General features: G+C 47.1%; 1 non-coding gene across 1 annotated transcript; it reads right to left on the bottom strand.

Moving 5' to 3' along the window:
* Positions 1-237: 237 nt before the first annotated feature.
* Positions 238-343, bottom strand: LOC131902847 (U6 spliceosomal RNA). The gene has a single exon (XR_009377132.1). It is a non-coding gene; the product is annotated as a U6 spliceosomal RNA (small nuclear RNA).
* Between the last annotated feature and the right edge of the window lie 22,595 nt (positions 344-22,938).

Consider the following 22,938-nt stretch of genomic DNA (forward strand, 5'->3'; position numbering starts at 1 on the left):
CTCAGTGGATTCTCCTATGTAAATGGCCTTGGCTGGAAAACCCCACACCTCTGTTCCTAGTGACCTCTCCCTACCCGTTACCCCCTTCCTTTTCTCTGATCCACTACTTAGCTTTAGGAGGGTGGCCACTGTCTGGGTTTTTAGTACTGGGCTGGTTCTACACAAGATCTGGAGCAGAACTCAGGTTCCCGTAGAACATTTTGGAAAAATATTAACTGACAGTTATGAGAAACAGATAAAAATATGGAACGCTTCATGATTTCCATGCCATCCTTGCACAGGGACCATGTTAATCTTCTCTGTATCGTTCCAGTTTTAGTCTATGTGCTGCCGAAGCGAGCACTTGGATATTGACAAGACATTTAAAAGTAGACTCGCTTGAGAAGCCCTTCTGTTAGACATACACAGTTTTTTATTTTTCTCTCTCTCTCTCCCTCAAGCTAAACCCATGTTAAAATCCTTTTTGTTATCTTTTGAGACAGTCTCACTATGTAGTTCACTATAAAACTCACTATGTAGACCAGGCTGGCCTCAAACTCATGGAGATCTGCCCGCCTCTGTTTTCCAGGTGTTGGGATTGAAGATGTGTGCCGCCACACAAGCAGTGAAGCCTTTTCTTAATAAACCCCAACTCATCTAGGTGTGGTGGTGCACGCCTTTAATTCTGGCACTGGAGAGGCAGAGGCAGGCGGATCTCAGTGACTTAGAAGCCCACATAGTCTAACACAGAGAGATCCTGTCTCAAAATAAATTAAAATAAAATAAAAATAGACTCCAACCCTGCTTCCTACCGACTCATCCTGAAGTTCTTTTCTGCCACAAAGTCAAGAGTTCTGGCTTCCCCTGAGTAGAGGTCTCTCAAAACCCCCCAGCTGCTGTGACTGACGATGTGGTACGCATCTCTGACTCGCAGGGCTGCTGACAAGAAGAGCGCACAATTTAAATCAAGGGTCCAGTCATGGTGGCAGTGTGCTTACTCCCAGCGTTCAGGAGGCTGACTCAAGAGGATCCTGAGTTCAAGCCAACCTTAGCATTTTGGATTCTTTACTTCTGGAAGTTTCTATTTAATATTTTCAGATCACAGTTGATACCATGCAATTGAAATGAGGCCATGGTTGGGAAGATGTAGGGGGGCTCCTACACCGCATGCATGTGAACTGCAGCTTTGAGGATCTTCCCGGGTCCTGGGTGCGAGACACGTCCCCCATGTTGCGTTTGTGCAATTCCCTCTAAGATACATCCATTACTTAGGTGGGGAGGAATCACTGGCTAAGCATACCAAAGAGATCTCGGAACTAACTCACACGTTGACTGGCTGGCATGCTTTGGGCACGGAAGAACACTTAAGGCAGACATCGACTAAAATTAACCGCAGGCAGAAGATACTCGGGAACAGAACACAGCTGTGCCTGCTGGCCTTGGGAAAACACTCTTGCAAAGAAGGAATACTGTAAAAAAGTATGATAGGACCAAATTCCAAGGTGTCACCTCCTGCAAGTCTTAGCTCTGGGAGACCCAAGATTCACTGTACAAAAGGAACCTCTTAATTTCTAAGGAATGAGTTTTCCACCATCCAGCTACTCTCCTATACATCTAAATATCAGACATTGGAACCTGCAAATACCAGCCAAAGTGGCTTATTGTAGGCCAGGACCTGGGTTCACTTGCAGCCCTGGGGGAAAAAAAAGACTCAAATTAGGTCAACCAGGGCACCCATCGCTGCTCACAAGTTTCTGAAAAGATGCCTAACAAAAGTTTTTCACCTCTTTTCAAAGATCCTTTATAAGGCTGCAGAGAAGGCTCAGTGGGGAAAAGTACCCACTGTAAAAGTGTGAGGACCCAAGTTCTAATCCACAGAACCCACACAGAAAAGCCAGCAACAGAGTGTCTGCTACCCCAGCACTCCTCCAGAAAGGTGAGCGGGGCAGACAGGAAACTCCCAGAAGCTTGCAGGCCAGCTAGCCTGGTGTATAAAGTGGAAAAACAATAGACTCTGCATCAAAACAAACAAACAAACAAAAAACAAACAACCCAAAACAAGGTACAAGGTAAGGCCCAACCCCTGACGTTATGCTCTGACCTACATGCTCTGTGATATGTATATTCTAACGTTCATGTACAGAAACACACATGTACATACACATATGCATACATGCACACACACACACACACACACACACACACACACACACACACACACACGAAGCTGCTAAGTTGAGAAACCAATTCTTCAAGGTAAGTCTTTTGCCATTCAACTGATGAGTTCAAACAGGTTTCTGAATTACCTTGTGGGCTCAACTGTTTGCTCCCTCATAAAATTCTGTATATTTTATGAACTTCACCTCCCTTTCTTCTTAGTTTATTTTCTTGTGAGACAAGGTTTCTCTGTGTAGTCCTGGATGTCCAGGAACTCACTCCATAGACCAGGCTGGCCTCAAACTCAGAGATCTGACTGCCTCTGCCTCCTGAGTGCTAGGATTAGAGGTGTGTACTACCATGGCCTGGCTCTTCTTTTTTTTTCTTTTAAAATTCTGTGTCCATTTGAGTTCCTCGTGACTCACCTAAGAAACACATATAAACTAAGTCTCCTCCTAGTCAAGACTCTCTTAGAGAGCGGCCATCTTGATAGGCTAACCACACAGGGCTAGAATGCAGAGCTTTTCTCCAGGGACAAACCTCGAGGCTGCGGGCTGCAGCAAATGTGTATCAAATGCATTTTTAAGGTCTTCTTTTTCTTTTTGTTTATTCCCATCTTGCAAATCCAGGGGTCTGCTGCCGCTCAACAGGTGAGGAATGGAAATCACCCCAATTAGATCTACAAATTTGTCAAAATTTTTATTTTTGGCAAGCGTAAGAAACACAAGTTGGAGGCTGGAGACAAGAATCAGTGAGTAAAATGCTCACCGCATAACCGTGGGGACCGGAGCTCGGTCTCCAGAGCTCTCAGAAGTGCTGTTAGGAAGGGCAGCCTGTGGCTGCATTCCCGCTGAGCTACTCCTGGCCTGGCTCCAGAGAGTAGCGCCTAGTCTTACCTAATCCATCCTTTGTTTAACCAACACCTTCTGTTTCTCTTATCACTCTATGTGAATCTTGTCTCAGAGTCTCCCAAGGATCAAAGGCCTATGCAAAACTTGGTTCGGGAAACCCAGAAAACCGTGGTACCTGAGAAATCATGGAGTTTGCACTTGGCATTTTATCTCTGGGAGCTCCTTTCCAGTTGCTTTGAAGATATAGAAATTAACTGGCTAAATTGTAGATAGAGAGAAAATAAAAATGCCCTCGGCGAAGGGAAAGTGTTTTAGTCATGTAAAGCTGGACCCGCCTGCAGCCATGACAGGCTGGATTCATTCTTCAGGTGTCTCTGAGTCTTCTTTCTATGGATCTGTGTGAACACACACACCATGCCTCGACAAATGCCATGGCAGCCAGCCTGCAGTTCCAGTGGATGGCGAAGCTGGCCAGCAAGACAATCCATATCAGAGAGCTCTGGCTTGACTGAGAAGATGTGCCTCAGTAAGTAAGATGGAAGCATGATTGAGATGAGCAGTTACAAACTTTTTCTGCTTTGCAGAGTGCCCGGGTTCAGTCCTTTGCACCCACATGGAGGCTAATGACATCTATAACTCCAGTTCCAGAGCACCTGATACCCGCTTCTGGCCTCTATGGGCAGCAGGCATGCTCACAGTGCTCATACATACGTGCAGAAAAAAAAAAACACTGATACACATAAAAAATGAAAATAAATGAATCTTACAAAGATCAAGGATGACTCCCAACATCACCCTTGGGTCTCTACACTCATACACACATGCATGTAGTTACACCCCCACACAACATGTGCCTATGAACATGTAGATATGCATCCACATACATGCAGAGCACAAACACACATGAAAAAGGAACAAGAAAGAAATGTTGGCGAGCTGGGCGGTGGTGGAACACGCCTTTAGTCCCAGCACTTGGGAGGCAGAGGCAGGCGGATCTTTATGAGTTTGAGGCCAGCCTGGGCTACAGAGCGAGATCCAGGAAAGGCGCAAAGCTACACAGAGAAACCCAGTCTCGAAAAACGGAAAAAAAAAAAAAGAAAGAAAGAAATGTTGGCGGATCAAGTTTGCAGATTATAGTCCACATCCTCAGACAGCGGAATGTGGCCCAGTGGCAGGGACAAGTCTCTCTCAGAATTTTTAACTCTTTCATAGCAGATAGTTTACTAGCATCTCAGTCAGGGCCTGCACACACTGATGGGGACCCACGGCATGGACGCTTACCTCTTCCTGCAGCAAGTGTCTTGGCATGCTGGCTCTTGGATGCTGAGAAAGTCTTCCAAGGAATGAAAATTGTGATGTCTGGGCCTGCAGGACAGAGTAGCCTTCTGCCTGTAGTCAGCCTTTCCCTGTACCGCCAGCTCCCAAATAACGACACAGAAAAACGAGCTAGGTGCTGCCACGAAAGCCTCCCCTGCGCCTTTTACACAGGGTGGTTGTCCGGGTTCACACTTGGTGTATGTGTACTCTCCCAAAGCCACAGATTTAAAGGCTCTGGCTGACACTGAGTGACTGGTCCTGTTTCCTCACGTACCTTTTATCTGCTGCCAATAAGGGGTAAGGTGTGCAGAGCTGGCTGGCCTAAGGGTAGGAGAGGCCAGGAGACAGAATACAGTTAGAAGGAGACTAAGCCAGAGTGATGGGATACCTCGGATATCAACATCCCAATGGCCCCCACCCTTGCTCTTTGCCGTGAGAAAATGCTATGGTACTTTGTCAACTCTGGCTTTGTCTTTCATTGGTCAAAGGGGATTTGGTGCCATCTCAACCCACAGTTACTCTTGGTCAAATGTCATCTGCTGGTCTCTCTTGTGTCATCTTCTTGCTCTTCCTCCCTCTTGGCCTCCACCCATCACCCTGTGACTTCAGGAGCACAGGGGTATTCCTTTCTAGAAGAGGAAAAGTTCATGGTCCAACAGAGAGGGTTGGGTCCAAGCCTAAGGAGAGTCCATACACACCACAAATGCTGGAGCGGATGCACAAGAGACAACAGGCAACCGAGATGCTACCCCTCACCTGTGATTCCAGCCTGCCTTTCCATTTCCCGCAGTCTTTGGGAAGGGGAACCTAGTCTCCAAGCCCAGGCCGTGAGCCAAAGGTGTGGGTGGAACTTGCCTCTCCCTTTAGCTAATGCTGTCCAGAAGTGGCATGCAGATGGCCCCAACAGCTCTTCTCTGCCTACGGACTCCAGGACCAGGAGCTCTAGCAACATCTTCAGACAAACACACAAATTTGTGTATCTGCATATGAACCCACATTTGGTCACTAAGCCTGCTCTGCAGGGCACCACCAGGAGCCAGGGAGCAATTCCACCTCTGTGACCATACTTCCAGAACATGCTAGTGAAATTCTCTTGCCTGTTGAGTTGGGAGTTTGTTTTGTTTTGCGTTTTTGATGTTAGAGATTGAACACTGGTTGCTGTACATGTTAAGCAGACACTCTACCACTGAGTCCTATTCCCAGAAATTTGGACAGGAAGCATAGACAGGCGTTTTAACCCGAAACAGCCCAAAGGACCAGTGTGTGGGATAAGAATAGAGAGCAAGCATAGAATGGTTCATGCAAACCAATTCACAAGAGACCATTAGTTGAGCCCTCCCTGGGGCTCTGGGAGATGGGTACTCCCTGGATCCATTGTAAAGAGGAGGAGAGTGAGATGGGCAAAGATTAAAAAGCTTGCCCATGGTTGTACCAGCCACTTGTGGTTAGCACAGGAATGAATTTCTCAACGTTCTGGAAACTGGAGTCTAGATCAGAGTGCCAGAAGACGTGTTCATGGTACAGTGATACTCACAAACAGGATGCACTCTTTAAAAATTGTAGGTTTATAGCCGGGCGGTGGTGGCGCACGCCTTTAATCCCAGCACTCGGGAGGCAGAGCCAGGCGGATCTCTGTGAGTTCGAGGCCAGCCTGGGCTACCAAGTGAGTCCCAGGAAAGGCGCAAAGCTACACAGAGAAACCCTGTCTCGAAAAACCAAAAAAATAAAAAAATAAAAAAAAAAATAAAAATTGTAGGTTTATTTATTTTATTTTGTGTATGAATTTTGCCCGCAGATATGCATGTACACTGTATTTGAGCTTGGTGCCTGAGGAGGTCAGGAGAAGGTATCAGATCCCCTGGAATTGGAGTTACAGATGGTTGTGAGCCACCATGCAGGTACTGGGAACTAAACTCTAGTCCTTTGCAAGAACAAAAAATGTTTTAAATGGCTGCCAAGCCATCTTTCTAGCCCAGAAGGACACAGTCTTGTGCATTTATGTGATCTCAGTAGCATAACCCAGTTCTACAGAAGGAAAAAGGTAAAAGACAGGCCAGGCTGAGCTCCTAGTTCTGGAACCTGCTGAGACACCAGCTTAACCCTGGGCAATTAGCTCTGTGTGCTTCAATTTCATCATCTGTGTGATGGGAATGATACTTTGTTTTGCAAGGTTACTCTGATTATTCAATAGGTTGGTACAGAGTTAGATTCACGGTGTGCGGCAATTGTTACCATTGCATTTATATGCAGACTCCTTTACTTAGGTCTTCAAACTACTCCATGATTTGACCTGGAATGTCCCTTTCAGACTTAAATTCCCTTTCTGCTTAGCATAATCTAAGTCATCATGACCCACTCTTGCCAGTTCCTTTCCTGTCCTGTCCTGTCCCCTCCCCTCCCCTCCCCTCTCCTCTCTTTTCCTTCTTTCTTCCTCTCCTCTTCCTCTCTTGTTCTCACTGCTGTTGCTTTATTTTGTTTCTGGGAAAAGATCTAGAAAAATCATCTAATTGGGGCTGGCTTACAGTTCAGAAGTTCATTCCATTGTCATCATGGCAGGAAGCATGGCAGCATGCAGGCAGACATGGTGCTGGAGAGTTCTACATCTGAGTCCACAGGCAGGAGGCAGAGAGAGAGAGAGAGAGAGAGAGAGAGAGAGAGAGAGAGAGAGAGAGAGAGAGAGAGAGAGAGAGAGAGAGAGAATCACTGGGCCTGGCTTGGGTTTTTGAAACTCCAAAGCCCACTCCCAGTGACACATATCTTCCAACAAGGCCATACCTACTCCAAGAAGGCCACAGATCCTAAACCTTTCAAATAGTGTCACTCCCTATGAGCCTACAGGGGGCATTTTCATTTCAAACCACCACACAAACTATCTTCCACTCTACTCGTTCCATAAAAATACTGCTCATGATCTTGCAAATTTTACTCATAGGTATACACTCAACAGAAATGAAAACAAGACACACACACACACACACACACACACACACACACAACTGTGTCAATGAATTTCATAGCATCCAAAATGGAAGCAACACAGGTCTTAATCCACTGAGTAAAGGGTAGTGATAAATGGCATGTTCACAAAAATAAAGTATTACCATAAAAACGGAACATATACTAACACATAAAGTAGCGTCGAAAGCCAAATAATGAGTGAGAGAAGCCAGGTTCAAAGAACCACTTATTGCGTGATTGTGTCTGTAGGAAATGTTCAGAAAGGAAACTTTATAGAGGCAGAAAGTAGATTAGAAGTTGCTAGAAACTTAGAAGTAGGTTGGAGGTAGTGCTGGTTGTAGGATGATGGCTAAGGGGAGCAGGGTTTCTTTGAGGGTGTGGGGATTAATCTATGAATAAGCTAAATGTCATGACATTCTTTCATTTAATGGGTGAATTCTATGGTATAGAGATTATATCTCAAACAAACAAACAAACAAACAAACACAAAAGCTCTTCTATTCATTATTGGTGAAGCAACTTAAAGCCAGAAATCCACAGAGTCTGCTTAAAAGGCAAAGGAATTTATGTGGGGAGAAAAATTCACTGCACAGAACTGTCACAGGTTCTGGAATTCTGGGCACAGTCTTACATGGTTCCAGCCATCTCAGTCAGTCCTGCATCCAAGTCCCATGAAGGAGCAAAGAGAGAGGCCTATGTGCATCTCAGGTCTTAAGGGTAGCTGAGAGGCCACACCCTAGGGGCGTGTACTTCAAGGTCATAGGCAGGTAGAGCAGTTATCTGCTGTGTCTCTAGGGCTGTGCTTCAGGGTCATAGAACAGGTATCCACTACATCTCCCCCTTTTGTCTAAATAAGAAAGTTCTAACCTAATATAAAACTATATACAATAGGAACATTATCAAGTATTGTCCAGGAGAGGAGAAAGGTAATAACATAAACAAAATAGAAATACAACCAACAAGAACAACATCAAGGAAGAGACACATACTAAAATCCAGAGATGTCCAGAACATAGGTAAATGGCAAGTTACAGAGATTACTCCAATAATGTCCTATTCTAAAAAATCTAACTTTAGTATCTGAAATGTTCTTAGCTAAAATATGAAAGGATTATAATTGTAACGATCTAGTCTTTAACCCCATCAAAGACCTGAGAAGGACATAACAATATCTGAGAAAACAAAAGACACAAGCAAGCAATTTCCAAAAAATTGTGAGAATAGACAGAGACAGCTGGCAGCTTGGACAGTCATCTGAAGTTTCTCAGCACAGTTGGGGCATCCATTTTGGCTACAGGCATAGAATATCTGACAGACCATTTTCAGAAGCAGAAATTTTGAGAGACCATCTTACCCTATCTTGGTAGAGTTTAGTAGTTATTTTTTCCTTGTGTCCTCCTCATCTGGAAAGGACAGCGTTCATACTGTCAGCAGTCGAGGTAAGGGCAGTTCTTTGCCCAGCAGGCCATTTTGTGCAAGAAGAAGACAAACTTCCAAATGGAGTGTCTTAAAAGCCCAACATTCTCTCCAGAGTAGATTGGTGCTGCCAGGAGCAATTGTGTCTCATGTTAACAGAATTCTAAGTTATCAAACATTTAAATGCCATGTTCTCTAGGTCTATGAAGATCAGCTATCCATATGACATATGTTTCTATAAATCTGGAAAACCTAACTAACATAACTATAGATATGACAAGCATGGGTGACTATTAATCTGTAAGTCTTATCTATCTAATCTAAGGACTAAGGCTTCACATTAACAAGGTAAACAGTCTGTAAACAGATATACAGTATAAGGATAATGACCTCCAAATTGTGACAATATATAAAATATCTTAAATAGAGGTAAAAATGTATAGTGCCAAAGGCACAAGGCAACAAAGGCATTTTATTGTCAGCTTCCTTCCCCAAATCCCTGCAAAGGCTCCAGTCATTGTCCAAAGCCTACAGCCATCTTGGATCCTACAGCCATCTTGGATCCCAGGAACAGCAGAGATGTATCTAGATACGCTGAGGCCACCCCCCAAACAGAAACAGTTACCTCTTAGGAACTGGGTTATCCTCCTGAGGACAAGGACTTACCCATGACTAGAACTAGAACTGACATACTGATCAACCAAACTGCAGTTTAATCAAGGCTTTGTAAGTACGCTTTTGTCTTCCTCCTCCGTCTCAACTCTTCCTCTATTTGAAGCTACTGTCAAGGTCAGCACCTCAAAGGTGGGTTGAAATTCTCGATTTCTGCCATTCCAAACTGGCCTTGTGGCCAGTCAATGTGGCCAATGTCAAATGACTCCTCATCTTTTCACCACCATTTTGTTTTCTTGGGGTGAATGACCAAAGCTGATGTACTACAGCTCACAGAGTGGGACTCTGGCTTAAGACTGCTGTTACAAAATAAGCAATAGGCTCTCTACGCTGGGAGCAGATAGATCAGGCATTCTGTGAATAAGCATGGGACATCCATGGGATCCCAGCCACAGGGGTAAGGATGGGCTTCCCAGGAACTTGTCATGGGCCTTGTTTGGAGGAAACTTCCGTGTCTCCAGCTGATGGAGTTTAGCCCAGGATGTCATCAACTGCAGGAAAAAGGTACAAGCCGGACTAGCATGGGAGAAGCAAGGAGACATTCTGGATGATAGAGTAGTGTGCAATCCCAAGCGGCCCTTGGTGTTAGGTGTGAAAAGGAACAGATGATGTGGTTCAGAGCCCAGCAGAAGAAAAGACACTGACTAATATCTTTGGCTCACATCTCCTTTCAGGCCCAGGCTAAAGGATCTATGGTGAAGAAGTCAGTGAACTTGTCCCTGAGTTATGAGACATTTGTCTGTCCACACAATGCAGAGTCGTCCACAATCTCTCTCCCCTCTCTCTCCCATCCTTTTCTCCTCACTTCTTCCCTGTCCACTACAAACTACAGTGTGTGTGGGGGGGGGGAGGGGTAGGTGTGGGGGCTGGGGAGTGGTCTCTGTCAGGCTTCAACCACCTGTCTCTGAGCCCTGGTCCAGCTCAGCAGACCAGAGTCAGTGTGACTGGGATGACTGATGTCTCCGGAGTAGGGTATATGGTCAAGGGCTGACAGCCTGCGCAGTTCAGACCTGGGGACTAAGGTCTCAGCATAGGACCAAGGGTGGCCTGACCTCTCTCTTTCCAGGCCCCAGGCCACTTTCTCCCTCCTGTGTAAACCTGTAGGGGACTTTCCCCAGCCTGCAGAGCCTGTGCTGTGTACAAACTTTCCACACGGATGGACACAGACAACAGGCTGACACAGACCCTGGGCCTCCAGTGACTGACTCCTCCTGTTGGTTTCCTACAGTGGCCACAGAACCCTGAAAGAGGAACTGGTGTTCTTGGAATCCTGAAGTTCTATTCCCCTTTCTCCCTTAGGTACAAGAAACAGAATCCAGCCACTGCTGTCCCTTAGGGGCCCAATCTTGCCCCCTCCACAGTCACCCCCCCCTCCATGCTTTCTCTCCATGTACTCAGATGTCACAGGAACATGGACAGCCGGCCAGCCGTCCCCTGCTTCCCTCACCCTACAGCAACTCACTGTTCTGACGTAACCCTTGCTCACGTAACACTGACTCAATACTGAGAAGACCACGGAGAGCAGCTGTCTCTGACCTGACCTAACCTAATGGACATCGGGTGTGGGTTCACACGAGTCCATGGAAAGAAAAGCAGAGGCACTCTAAGGATGAAATGTTTAGCCTTTCTAGCTGCAGAGGAATCAGCCTCTCATGGACTGACTCACGGTAGCTTAGTAAAGGGTTTTGTTGTTGTTGTTGTTGTTAAGGAATACCACAGTTTTCCAGGTTATTCCCCAACCAAGTTTTGCAGAGGCTTTTGAGGCCCTAGGAAACTCTCAGATAAGACTTCAAGCAGAAGGTACCGGAGACAAAAAGGTTTACCAAAGGCAGTTCAAAGCTAGGTGCTAACACTCCGGAGTCAAACCAGCTGCAGCTCTACAGGAACCCCCTCAACAATCTAACCTAGCCTAATGCTCCTCCTCCTTTTGTGTGCTCTCCCGAGAATTTCCCAGCTGGGGGCTTTCTACTTCTCCCCCCCAACCTCCCCCCCCCCCCCCCCCCCCGTACACCTGCACCAAGGCAACTACCTGCCTATGGACTGAATGTTGACTGAGACTTCCCTGTGCCCAGCAGAAAGTCAATGCTCTTCTCCATGTAGGGCAACTAAGCCAAGCTCACTGTCACCCCAGGAGCTCACAGGTTCCTATTGTCTCTTTGCTATTGTGTTTTTTTTTGTTTGTTTGTTTGTTTGATACAGGGTCTCATGTATCCCAGGCTGGATTTGAACTCTCTGTGTAGCTGAGGCTGGTCTTAAACTCCCAATGCTCCCATTTCCACCTCCTAAGTGCTGATATTACAGGAGTGTGGCACCACACCCAGCTTGAACACACAAATTTCTAAAACAAAGGGGACACATCCCCAAAGCAAACTATACATGCCAGCATGTGATGGCACAGAACACGGCCACAGTGCATCAAATGGGGAAGGGATAGAGGGGGCCTTCTCAGTAGAGAAACCTCTAGAATCAGGCAGGACAAGGGAATGGGCTTGAGGTAGTGTGATGGAGCAGCATTTTAAAATGTCTTCATGTATGCACTGTGCTAGGAGGTCTGAGAATCTGCTCATGGTTATCTACCCCTTAGCCGTTTTGCAAGGATCAGAAAAGTTCCTGGCATTGGGAATGCCATGGTGAGAAGATACCAGAACTTAACATCTACTAAATGTATGCAAAGACTTTGCATATTTTGCCCAGTACACGGTTCTTTCCAACTAGAGAGCAGAATTACTAACTAGAAACTTTGAAGTTTATTCATTAGGTCTCACTCCTCTGGGTCCCACCACTGCTCCTGTTCCATGGGCCCACTCCAGGCTGCAGACACCCTGGAAACTGTGGCCCTGACCTCTAGGGAAGTCCCCCTTGGCTAACTTCAGGTGTCTTCTACTCCCCTCTCCAGCTCTGTTCGCCTTCGTATCTCTTCCTGCTTAAGAGAGAGAAAGGAAAACACCCATGCCACCAGCTTTACCCTTGGCCTCCAGAACACAGGCGATTGTCACCCTGATGCATTTCATTGCTTAGCTGCCAGGGGCTGGGAAATTCCCTTTCAAAGTTCAGGAGTGTTTTACTCTGGATTTGCAATATCATCTGGTCCAGATGTGGTCTTGCGGGTCCTGGTGCTCTGTGTGTTCTGTTGAAACAGCAGAGGGTCAGTTGCATTTATCCCCCCCTTTAGCTGAGGACCTGCAGTGGGAGAGGAGCTGAACCCAAAGCCATACTCAGTGGGACCTTCAAGGCTGCCCCAGAGCTTCCCCCCTCAAGAGCATTCACAGAAGCTCGAGTGAGCTTGTGACCTTGACTGTGGTCACCCTAGGACAAGCCAGGCACCCGGCATTCTCATCCCTCATCACTCTGTTTACATTTTTTTTTCTACAGACAAATGCCAGCATCCACTTACTGATATCCGTAGCTACCAGATCCTCTGGGCCACCTGGAAAAGCTGTGGCTGCCCTGTCACCCACTTGGCCTTGCTTAGGTGTCCTGGTTAGAGTCACTGTTGCTGTAATGAAACACCATGACCAAAGCAACTCGGATGGAAAGGGTTCATTTGACATACACATCACAGTCCATCCCTGAGGGAAGCCAAGCCAAGAACTCAAGCAGGGCAGGAACCTGGAGGCAGGAGCTGATGCAGAGGTCATGGAGGGTGCTGCTTACTGGTTTTCTCTTTCGGGCTTGCTTGGCCTGCTTTCTTAGAGAACTTAGTACCACCAGTTAAGAGATGGCTTAACCAACAATAGACTGGGCCCTCTCCCATCAATCACTAATTTAAAAAATGCTCTCAGGTCTGCCTGCAGCCAGATCTTATGGAGGCATTTTCTCAACTGAGGATCCTCTCTCTCAAATGACTCTAGCTGGTGTCAAGTTGACATAAAACTAGTCAGCACACCAGGGTAGTGTGTGACCTTGTTAACTCTGATACCATGGTAGAGTGACCTGTGAAACTGGGTGTCCAGAAAGGATATAGGACCTTATGTTGGCTAATCAGGCTCCTCCCCAGGCACACTAGTGCGTGGGCCTGGGTGGAGGGGCTGAAGCTAACAGGCATTCACAGTTAAAGACTATAGCAAGGAGTCAAAGACAGAGGTGGGAAGAGCTAGGGCTGACTTGGTGAGTGTGTCTGGGTGTTCAGAAGAACAGCAGGAGTCTCACTCAGGGAGGCTGCTGGGACTTCTGCCCTGGTTACTGGGGACGAACTGACAGAAGGCAATGAGGTGTGAATTGTCCTCTCAGAGGCGGACAGGCATGGCACTTGGTAGACATTTCCAAAAACTGAGGCTGCCGCTTCTCTAAAGCATGGAGGCCACAAGTGGAAGATCTCTATCACACACAGACCTTCAACTGCAGGGAGAGCCACTAAGATGCTTTAGCTGGGGCCACATCCGCCTTGATAGCTCTTAGCCCAGAAGCAGAGAGTCTCAAGCCCAATCCTGGGGGGTGTAGGACTCTGCTGATGGTCTATTTCTTTTTAAAGATTTATTTATTTATTTTTTATTGTATGTGTGTGGGTGTTTCACCTGCATGTATATCTGTACACCATGTGCATGCCTAGTGCCCTCAGAGGCCAAGAGAGGACAATGGAACTGGAGTTGTGAGCCACCATGTGGGTGTTGTGAATCAAACCTTGGTCCTCTTGAAGAACAGTCAGTGCTCTTAACCACTGAACTTAGTGTTATATGGAGTGGGGGACTCCAAGGTTATCCCACGCACGCATGGAAATATGCTCTCATGCTGGGCAGATGCAGCAGTAAACTGGCAGGTCACCCACACTATGCAGGCATGGTGGCAGGGTGGCGGCCGATAGTCATTCACAACCCAGACGCTGTATCCACGCAGAAATGGTTTATTATAGTAGAGAGACAAAGAGAAGATAAGAAAGAGAGAAAGAAGAGAGAGAAAGAGAGAGGTAGAGAGAGGGGGGTCGAGGGGGGTCGAGGGATGCACACCTCATGGGAGGAAAAGCAGAAGAGAGAGAGGAAGAGGAGGGGCCCTTCCCCAAAATGAGGCTTTTACATCAGGATGTAGGGCGGTGCCAAGGGGCGGGTCAGAATACCAACATTGGTTTCCAAGGGGCAGGTCAGAATATTAACATTCTTCCATTTTGATGATTATAAAAAGGTGAGTTATAGAAGCAAGTGGGGAAACAAGGTTGTTGAATTCCCAAGACTGCTTCAAGCTGGCAAGGGGTGAAGTGTGGAGAGGGAACCGGGAGTCACGCATGGCAGAAGATCTCAGGAATGTTCCTTGAGGGAGCTGAGGAGGCAGGTTGCAGCAGTGGTGTTCCAGGAACTTGGGGGGAAATGGCACGCCAAATCAGGGGTATAGAAGCCATGGCATCTGCTGTTTCTCTGGAGGTCAGGTGGGAACAATGAATCTGCAAAATATGCTCGAAAAATAGGTGGGGTCAGACATGGGCTCTGGAGATGGTTAGTTTTCATCAGACCAGATTTCTTGATGCAGTAGCAGAACTTTCCCCAGAAACCTGTAAGACAGCTGGAATAGATTTTTATCATAGCAAGGGGGTTAAAAATCCATTTAAGGACTCTTAACTACTCTTTGTAGTCAATGTTTTATCAGTTTATCAAAGCTGCATTTATCAATACTAAAACTTTGAACCTCTGGAGTTATATCTGAAACAAGACTATCCTGTACCATGAAGTCTGTGAATGAGGCATACCTGTCTGTAATTTGAGAGCGTATATATATAATCTTGGGGTTGGGGCTGTTAAATTGGTACCCTAATCATCAAACATCATCACATCTGAGAAGGATGAATTTAAGAAGAAGTGAGACAGCTTTCCAGCTACCTAGGCAGCAATCCCAAGTCTCTCTGTGGTTGTTGGGGGACAGAGGCCCCAAAGTCAGCACTTGTTCTGACTGATAAGCCCAGAAGATCTGACAGATTTTTTTTTCTGTGAAGTAGAAATTTGGGGAGACTGACCCACCTTGACTTTGCAGTATGGGACAATTGGTCCTCCATTGCTCCACTTATTCACAGTCTGGGCAGGATCTCAGCTTTTTGCTGCGTGGCCAGCCTTGCCATGAGCTTCTGGGCAGAAGTTCTTCTGTGGCCATCCATCTTCTTGGAGGAGATACAGGATGCTTCCAGGAGCTGACATGTCTCTCTATCATAAAAAGACTTTTATATTAAATGCCATATTCTCAAATATCTCTACTGGTGTTTGAGGACTAGGGGAACAAAATCTGTTTAATGTATAAATTAAATTAACTTTGAGAGCATATATAAATTAAATCTGAATATATAGGTTTCCCTGTTAGTTGCAGCTTCATGAGGTTAGCAAGGACAGAGAGGCTTACATTCTTAAGCCTGAATAGACCTTGAGTAAGGAGAGACATTTTTTAAGCTGTTGGCAGTGATATCTGAATCCACCACCATTTTAATGCCCTGTAGCTATAGTTCTGATCCCTGCATACAGCTAGACCACAATCCTGAATGACTTATATAGAAATAATTGTTTCCTAAGGTCATACAATACTTCCCTATTTCTACATAAAGGAGGTCAAGTGTCTTATTGCAATATTGGGTTCAGTTTCTTGGTACATCGATGGGCACCCTCCAGCCTGTCCTGGGAACAGGGAGCATAGGATGATACATTCTCCTCCATAGCTGCTTCAAGCTGAAATGGGGTGCAGGTGGTCAGGACTCTGAATAGTTAAAAGTAAGGAGGGAATCCAGGCATGTGATCATCTGACCTAGTCATAGAGAAAGGAAATAATTACATTTGGCTGGACTTATCTTACATCAGCCTTCAGCAGGTCCATGTCTCACAGGTTGAAGTCAATAGCCAAGGCCTGGATATGTCAGTCAGCCAGATGGAAGCTGAAACAGACAGACTAGAGCCAGGAGTGTTGGACAAAGTGCTAAAAGGTCTTATTAATAAAAGCAAAGCAAAACAAAAAAAACCCCAGAGCCAGATATTGGGGTAAAAAGATGAGAGCTCAGAAAAGCAGAAAGAAGCGAGCCGCATTCTTACCACTTGGAGATCCTCCGCCAAAGAGACCTACTTCCTGTGTCCCCATGGCTATATGCCTTTCTTTTCTGTACCTCACTTCCTCTCTCCACACAGCTATATCACTTCCTCTTCCTGCCTAGCTCTGTTACTTCCTGTCTGTCTGTACAGACCTCTAGACCTTCATGGTTAGTGCTGGGATTAAATGTATGTACCACCACCCCAGCTCTGTTTCCAGTGTGGCCTTGAACTCACAGAGATCCAGATGGATCTCTGCCTTCTGAGTGATAGAATTAAAGGTGTGTGCTATCATTGCTTGACTTCTTTGTTTAATATAGTAGTTGGCTTTTTCCTCTGATCATCAGATAAATTTTATTAGGGTGCACAATATTTGGGACACAATAAATCACCACACAAGAGCTAAAATTTTATGAATTTATTTTGAACATTCTGGCCCATGGTCTTAGTGATTGGGAAAGGGAGACCAGGAAGGAAAGAAATACCATACTCAAGAATAGATAGGTGAGGAAAAAAATAAATAAATAATTTAGAAAAATTAGTATTATCAATCAGTACTGAAATCCAAATTGTAGAAAAGCAGGTAATGAGTAAGCAAGGAAAATTTTAAAATCTGAGCTTGTGACCCAAACTGTATCAGAATTGTATTAATGTTAAGATCTGAAATTTTAAAATCTTAATGTAATGATACCGCCTGCTTGTGGTTCTGCTGATGCCCCAGAGGGGAGCGCATACATCTCCAGGCCCCAGCCTCATGAGCAGCCGCAGAGGAATGGACGCTAGGCCTTGACTGGACCTCCACCCCTCCCAGATGGGGCCAGGTGCCCTGCCCATTCGGGAGCCATGGACAGGAAGTGACTTTTTGCTGCCCCTAGTAAAGATGGTGGTGAGGCAATATTGTAGCTGGAGTTTTTTCTCTCCAGGTCTCACCAAGCTCCAGCAGTCCGACAGCCCACTTGCCACAAGGCTAGTGGCTTACGGGCATCTTCACATGCTGCTTGTCATGGCGGCAGATGGCAGTGTCTCCCTCTGCCTTCCTGTTCTCTCAATTCTCCTCTCTGTTAGTCTCGCCTATACTTCCTGCCTGGCCACTGGCCAATCAGTGTTTTATTTATTGACCAATCAGAGCAACATACAGACCATCCCACAGCACAATATGACCTAACTGTTTGGACCTTATTTAAGATGGCGGCTTGACCACATGATTGCCCTTATTTAAGATGGTGCCGCCTGACCACGTGATCACCCCTATGAAATATGGCTCCTGAGCATGTGTTCATGTGGCTTTTATTTTTTCCAAAATAAACTGAGCAGATAAGGAACAGATAAATTGAAGCATTTAAAAGTCAGTCAGAAAATATATATATATATATATATATATATATATATATATATATATATATATATATGGCCATCTCAATCATACATTTCCATTTGCACATAGGAAATAGACATTGTGAAAGAAAGAGAAAAGCTTTTTTGGGAAACTTCTACAGTTAATGTATTGGACCTCGGAGGCAGTGCTGTGGAGGGGATCAGGAAACAGAATAGCAGTGCAGCTGGGTGGGAGAGAGGGATCCCCTCGGGCTGCAGCATGGCGTGAGCAGCTGCAGAGGAATGAACCCAAGCCATGGGTAGCAATGGTGGTGGGGGCGGGGTGTGTGTGTGTGTGTGTGTGTGTGTGCATAGGCACATTTCACACAGTGAGGTATAAGGCCCAGCAGATTGACCTCCAGCATCCCAGAGGGTCAGCAAGGGCCGATGAACGGCTCAAGATAGCCAATGGACCCTTGTAACAAAGGCTGTGGGCCGTGGAATTGAGTGGGCAAAGACTGTTTCCATATGCCATCGCATGGGGACAGGGGCCGGAGGTCTCAAAGCCTGAAAGACACGTGATGCCAGTACCATGATCGAAAGATGAGCAAATCCTCAGTTGTGGGAAAATGTCCAAAAGGGAGGCTTATCAAAGTGAGGGGGGGGGGGCTTACAGATTATGCCGGTGTTGGATGAAGTGAGTGTTGAAGGTTCCGGGGCTCCTAGCGTGTCTCAGACTGCCGGTGGGCAGGAGAAATGCGCCAAGAGGACCTCTGCTGAATCACTAGCACCAATGTTACGATATACCCCGCGCACGGGAGACCCCGAGGGTATCCAATGTGTGCAGGGAAACATGCTGACATACTGAGCAGATGCAGCAGCAGGCTGGCGGGCGCCCCACACCATGCGGGCATGGCAGAGGGGTGGCAGCAGACAGTCATTCACAACGCAGTCCCTGTATCTGCATGGAAATATATTATTATAATAGAGAGATAAAGAGAAGATAGGAAAGAGAGAAAGAAGAGAGAGGAGGGGGGTCGAGGGGTGCACACCTCATGGGAGGAAAAGCAGAAGAGAGAGAGGAAGGGGAAGGGCCTTTCCCCAAAATGAGGCTTTTACGTCAGACACAGGGCGGCACCAAGGGGTGAGTCAGAATACCAACATTGGCTTCCAAGGGGCTGGTCAGAATATTAACACCCAGGACCCCTGATGATTGTTTTGATTCCTTGAAGTTTCTACCAACCATTTTTTAGGTTACACCACAGCCATTCACACTTTCCTTCCCTCTGTCTCCCTCACTCAGAAACAGACATGAGCACCAGGACTGATACACCACACTCTCTCCACCTCCACATCCCCCAGTGAACTTAGCCCCACCTCCTGCTTTCTCACAGGGGTATCCTGACTAAAAGCTTTGCACACCAGTCGGCTTCTCTGAAGAAGGAGCTCCTCATAGATGTCTAGGAAGCTTCTGGAATGACCAGTCCCCGGGAATTAAGACTTATTGCTGGATCCAGACAAGAGCCCTCAGATCCCCCATAGGAAAAGAGGAGGAAACAGCAAGGAGCAGGGGAGAGGGAAGATCCCTAGACCTGTGAGTAGAAGCATTCCACACTGGCCTGGCTGCATCTTTCAGGAGACCCTCCATCGGTGCTGAGGCAGAACCCCCTCCTGCTGCCACCTGGTGGCCACATCAGAAAAAGCACTTTTGTAGCTCCTTTCAGAGGAAGGACAGTTTATTTTGTCACTTCCCTGAACCCCTATTCCAGAAGAGGTTCTTATTGTGATCCCCAGGTATCTTTATCTGATAACAAAAACTTATCCCATGTGGGAGTTAACTAAGATAATATGCTGTAATGTGCTTGGCCTCTGAGTGGTAGACACATGGTATCCATGCTTTCTGTCTCTGGTAGACACATGGTAGCCATGCTTTCTGTCTCTGGTAGACACATGGTAGCCATGCTTTCTGTCTCTGGTAGACACATGGTAGTCATGCTTTCTGTCTCTGAGTGGTAGATACATGGTAGCCATGCTTTCTGTCTCTGAGTGGTAGACACATGGTAGCCACGCTTTCTGTCTCTGAGTGGTAGACACATGGTAGCCATGCTTTCTGTCTCTGAGTGGTGGATACATGGTAGCCATGCTTTCTGTCTCTGCTAATGTCATTCACCTAGACAGCTGATTGCAATGCCATCTCCCTCTAGCTTCCCTTCATGACTTGCCCACTTCCTGGCTCACTCACCCTGCTTGCTCTGAGCCACTGTGAGCTGCCGTCCCTCCCAATGTGGCTCTCCTCACACTCAGCACACATGTCACCATATCCCTCCCCAGCGTGTCCGAGTCTGGTGAACCTGCAACTCTGAAGAAGCTTTTCAGGGTGGCCATGGTGAGAAATGGGAAAGTGCTGGTGACAAACACGGGTGGCCATCCTCCCACTCCATACTAGGATAGCACCAGACCAAATTGTCATGCCTGTGGAGAAGTGGGAGCCACTCACCAAGCGGATCAATGGGCTTCCTGACCGGTGTGCTTTTGGTTCTGATGGTCCACATGGCCAGTCATCAGTCCACTCGGGAGTTCTCTCATTCAACAACTTTCAAATCCCTCCAGCCCATGGGCCTCACCCCAGACTTCTGGTGCTAACTGCTAGGATGACATTGTGCAGACACAGCCAGTTCTCCATGTCACTCAGAGACAATGTCAGCACAGTCCTGGCCCAAAGTGCCCACCTTACCATGAACTGCAAGAGTGGACTGACTACACAGGAATGGATGGTATGGGAAGACATGACGTCTGGCCTGTGCTTTAAGAACACAGGTTATAAAGTCTCTATTTGGTGTTTTAGGCCTGAAACAGCCCTCCAGGTCAAGGGATGCTATTGTCCTCAACACTCTGCGGACAGTAAACTAGCCTCGATAGCTTCTTGTTCAGAGACATCACTGGTGAGTTAGAGAGCCAGCGCTAGATCCAGGAGTTTTGTTCACATTCAAGAGTCTGAGGTCAAGAGGGAGCCTGAGCCTGAAGCTTCCCCAAGCCGCACTGTTTGCCCTTCTTAACAGGGTGAGTTAAGAGCCCATGAGGCTTGAGAACTTGGAGAAGTATCAGACAAAAACATCATGAAGTTTCTGTTTGATTTGTGACTTCTTGAGTAAGTTTGAACAGCAGAGGAACGAGGATGCCTTCTGAGATTTCTCAACCCATGCTACCCAGCCTGCCCCGTAGGGCGGTGTGGTCTGATCCACACACCCAAGGACTCAGCACTGAGCAGGGAAAAACAATCGATGGGTGTCGGGTGGGTGACTATGAATAAAGCATCAGTCATGGTCTGGAGCTCCCAGAGTGGGGAGACTTGTCACATGAGGAACGTCCTCAAGTCCATTCAGACCTCCGCTGATCACAGGCCTCCTCCAGATTTCAGAATTGCCCAAGGGAGTGGGAAACCATCTCATGCTCCTCTCTCTGCCTCTCAGGGACCACACTGTTGCCATCCTGTTCCTGACCCTGTCCCAGGGTCCAGTTTTATAAGTCTGGAGTCCTTGTGCAATTGTTCAAAAGGCTCTTGGCTGAGAGCCAGCAGCTTGCCCCTTCCTTACTCAGCTGATCCAACACAAGATGCTCCTCCCTGGCCCAGCTCCTCACCCTTTTCTTCAAGGAAAGCGGGCGCCTCAGCCATCTCACTGGCTGGTAGAATGGAGAGATGGACACTTGTCCTTCTAAGGAGGGTCAGATGGTCCCCAGATGCAGACAATGGAGGGTGTCACCCCTTTCCAGTGTCTGGGCCTTGGACAGGAGATTCATGATAGGTTCAGGGGTATGAGAGCTACCTTTTCTACCCTGTCTTAGAACTTAGGAGACACAGTTTAATCAGGGGGGTGGAGTCTATACCAGGTCAAGACCTCTCCCTGGGAATACTTAGGACTGGAGATCTCCGGGCTGCTGTGCTTTCTAAACTTGAAGGTGGGCTTCAAAAGCCAGTGTGCTAAAGTAGCCCTAGCAAATATTCATGGTTATGAGTCCCCTGCAGCCATCTCTGATAAGCATTTGTAGAATAACCATCAATACTACGGCACCAACACTGTTCTGGACCAAAGCTCTTGCTTATAGGTAAACCTGGGCAGGCGAGCAAAGGTTGGAGATGGCCATAAGCATATGATCAGAGGTCTGTGCCAAGTCTCTATTCAGAAAGTCAAGGAAGAGGGAATGCAGACCAAGCTCAGCAGCTCTCAGACTCAATTCATGCTCAGGTTTACAGTTCTCAACCTAATGCTATGTCATGTCCCAGGAAAAGACGACCAGATCATCTGGTACAGAGATCTTCTTCTAAAGGCTCCAAGTCACCTCCCCCTTGCCCTAGGCTCTGTGAAATGTCCTTCCTCCCAGACCATAGCCTGTTTCCCTAAACTGAGGCCCACATTCTTAAGAAGTACATCTCTATGAGTGTGGGTCCCCAATAAGCCACGAAGCCAAACTTCAGGAAAGCAAAATCAACCTAGAATTCTGCAGTCCTGTCCCGTCCCCATCACCAGCAGAGACCCTTTTGTCTCTTAAGATCTGGGTGGGGCTTCCCTTTGCCTTTGCCTCTCACTGAGATATAATGGTGCAGTGGGAGCCGCCTTCTCCAGTTCTAGGGGCCAGCTCAAGGAGGCACAGTGAGGGGCCGAGAGATCACTGAGCGGGTGGGGAGGAATGCCTTTGGCCTTGGTCCTCACCCTAATCCATGTTAGTCCTTTCAGGAGATGTTTGTTCTTAGTGACTATCAACTCAGACCCACCCCAGAGTTCTGCAGCCCTCCCTTCCCCTAGCTCCCATACTGCTCTTGGATCAGCTCAGAAGCGGGAAGTCTGGACCTTCCATTTGGGGCTCCATCTGACCCCAGCACTCCCCTGTCTCCCTTCCTCCCTCCCTCCCTCCCTCCTTCCCCACTCCCCTTTCTCCCCCCTCTTTAAATCTCAATTCTAGTTCCCTAACAGCTCCTTTCTTTTGTGCCCTGGCTCGAGAGAGAGAGAGAGAGAGAGAGAGAGAGAGAGAGAGAGAGAGAGAGAGAGAGAGAGAGAGGAATCTGACAGGATTGATTACCATCCTGCCCCATGTCTTTCCTACTCCCTCCCCTAGGTGAGCTCAGCTCCCTCACCCAGACAGGAGGCAGAGGAGAGGCTGAACAGAACAGCTGCTCCTAGACACCATTCCCTGGGCCCTCTGCTGCCAGAGTCAGGCTGGGCCTTTGTCCCTGTGTTACCTGGGAGAGTGGGCACCTGTGGTGCCCAGTCCCCACCTCCTTCCCCGTGAAT

Source organism: Peromyscus eremicus, chromosome 1 (assembly GCF_949786415.1).
Source record: "Peromyscus eremicus chromosome 1, PerEre_H2_v1, whole genome shotgun sequence".
Classification (NCBI taxonomy): domain Eukaryota; kingdom Metazoa; phylum Chordata; class Mammalia; order Rodentia; family Cricetidae; genus Peromyscus; species Peromyscus eremicus.